Raw genomic sequence first — 2,618 nt, forward strand, 5'->3', positions numbered from 1 at the left:
ACAATGCTTTACCAAACATTTTACTTAAATTACTAATTAAATAACTGAAAAATGTACTGAGCCAAACTAAACTTAAATGGGCTATAAAGGAAAATAAACTTCTAAACAGTCCATATACACATCTCTTTCGGAACTGCCTTTGCTAGCTAGCCCCTTTCCCAACGTTTTAGCCTGAAAAAACAGTAAAATCTACACAAAATTTTATTGCAATCATCCAAGGGTAACATTAGGTCAAATACAACAAATACTATGATGCAATTTTACATTTATTAAACTACAATTCAAAGCACAAATTTATACATTCTAAATACACTAAACATATCGAATGAAGTCACACTGGTCTTCCACTGATATTGGATATATCTGGGTGAAAGACATTAACTTTACGAGACTTTTTAACACAAATCCTTAGTATAAAAACTGTGTACTTGTATGTAAACGTTTTAATGAGGAACCCAATTAACGGGCTTCCATCTCCACTAAGTCATCCATTTTGTTGCATATTTTATTTTAAACGCTTAAGGGGTAGGGCAAACTGGTAAGTTTAAATGTGGATACATTATCTTCATCTCAATTACCCCCAGTGAATTATAGATAAGAGCTAATTTTGTCTGGTCCCAAATAGCTATTACTAGTAGTTTTTGTTTCCAAGAGAATTAACTGAATAAGATTGTTCAAATTTTTTCCACACTGGAATGTAGACCAGACAAGCTTTACCTGCAACTTCAGATTTTAAAAAGCGTTAATGCCTGCTTAAGCTTCAGTGGAAAAGCTGTCTTCTTGGCTCAACTGAATGCAAGAAGGCACAAAGAAGTTCTTCATCGTGTCTGAAGTAATTCCAGAATCTTGCATCTCATATCAATCACCGTATGACATCATATAATAAATAGCTGGCCTCTGAAAATCATTAAAAGCAGATGGTTCACGGAAAGAATCTGCTCCCAAGTTATCAAAGATAAGCCAATCTCCCACATTCAGCTCAGGAAGAAGACAGTTTTCCACAATTCGATCAAACTCATCACAGGATGGACCCCAAAGGCTGCTTGTAAACAGAGGCTCAGCTTCCTTGTATTTCTTGTGAACCTCTGGAATGGTATTTAAGTCCTCAGACAGTTTACTTGCAAAAGAACCATAAACACCATCGTTCATATAATACATGAAGGTTGGTTCATCACTTCCGGTTTTTCCTACTCCAGAGGAAAACTTATTTTCAACAACTTTCTTTGCAATGCTATTAACTGCAAGTGTAAATGCAGAAGACACATAGTAGCTTCCGGGTTCACAAATTATCTTGATGTCAGATCCTTCAGGAAAGTAGACATCCAACAAAGGGCTGATAACATGATTAACCTCTTCCAACTGAAATTTGTTTCCTGTGAAGCCTCCACCAATGTCTGACATGTTCATTGTGAAGCCAAATTCTCCAGCCATGTCAAATACGCATCGAGCATCAGATAGAGCATGTACATATACTTGAGATTCTTTGCAAGTATTTGAAACATGCAATTTAACCCCAATAATTCGGACATCAAGTTCCTTAGCACGTTCCAAAAGATGCCTACAGTTCTTCAGGGCAGTGCCAAACTTTGTTACCCTCTTCACCTCCAATATTATCTTCTGTTGCCATGTGTAGTAAGACCTTGGCATTTGGGTGATTACGTGCAATTTTCTTCAGTTTGACTTCATTGTGACATGTCATGATATTCACTCCAACTTTTGCTGCATACTTTATCTGAGACACTTGCTGGCAAGGACTTATGTAAATGATGTTTTCTGGAGATACACCCAATTCTTGCACTAAAGCCCTTTCAGTTTTACTGGAACAAGCAAATCCAGTTCCAAGAGCTGCGGACATCTCAAGTACAGCTGGAGTGGAGTTGCACTTTACCGTGTAGAATGGCTTTAACTGAGCCACTACGTTCTGCCACTGACTGTGTTCTTTTTCACAATCTTTCCAAGATCTCCCACAAAAAAATGCATTTTTCCCTGTCAGGGTATGTTCATAAACATAGTTATCAACAACGTTTCCAAGGTTTGTTCCTTCATCCAACGGGCCAACGGAGTAGTTTGCATCGTCAATAAATCCTTTTATCTCAGCCATATTCCACAAAGCCGAAAGTCATAAACCAGGAAAAACAAGAGACGGGCCACCAAGCCTTACATCTGGGTCCTTAGAATATGCAACAAAATGGACAAGTTAGGACATGGAACCCCCCTATCATCATCTAGGTTCCCAAGGTGGCTCAGCGTTGAAGTCGAACTGCTCTCTATAGAGCACTTCTCCTAGGCTCTCTGGGTAGCTGTATACTTGTTCAGAAAGTTTGCCGTGAGATAACGGCCCAAAGAGTCGGGTAAAGAGTCTCCTCTTTTTACGAGGAATTTTAAAAGAGGGATGTGGTTACCTTGAGCAGAAATACCCAAGGCGGCCTGGGCCATAGGCTGTGGGGACGACGTTGGGGGAAAAGCGCGGCACAGACACCAGTTGTGCAGCAGTGGCGGCAGCGGCGGAAGGAGAGAAACAGAACAACGGCACGGGCAGGAGAAGAAAGGCGAGGGCTGGGTGCCCAGAGGATTCAGCCTCGCCACACCGCAGAGCAGAGAGCAAGAAAGGATGAGAA

The 2,618-nt window shown here is 40.4% G+C and overlaps 1 pseudogene; it reads right to left on the reverse strand.

Moving 5' to 3' along the window:
* Positions 1-753: 753 nt before the first annotated feature.
* On the reverse strand, positions 754-2,101 carry LOC131752561 (antizyme inhibitor 1 pseudogene; annotated as a pseudogene).
* Positions 2,102-2,618: the final 517 nt, after the last annotated feature.

Source organism: Kogia breviceps, chromosome 1 (genome assembly GCF_026419965.1).
Source record: "Kogia breviceps isolate mKogBre1 chromosome 1, mKogBre1 haplotype 1, whole genome shotgun sequence".
Classification (NCBI taxonomy): domain Eukaryota; kingdom Metazoa; phylum Chordata; class Mammalia; order Artiodactyla; family Physeteridae; genus Kogia; species Kogia breviceps.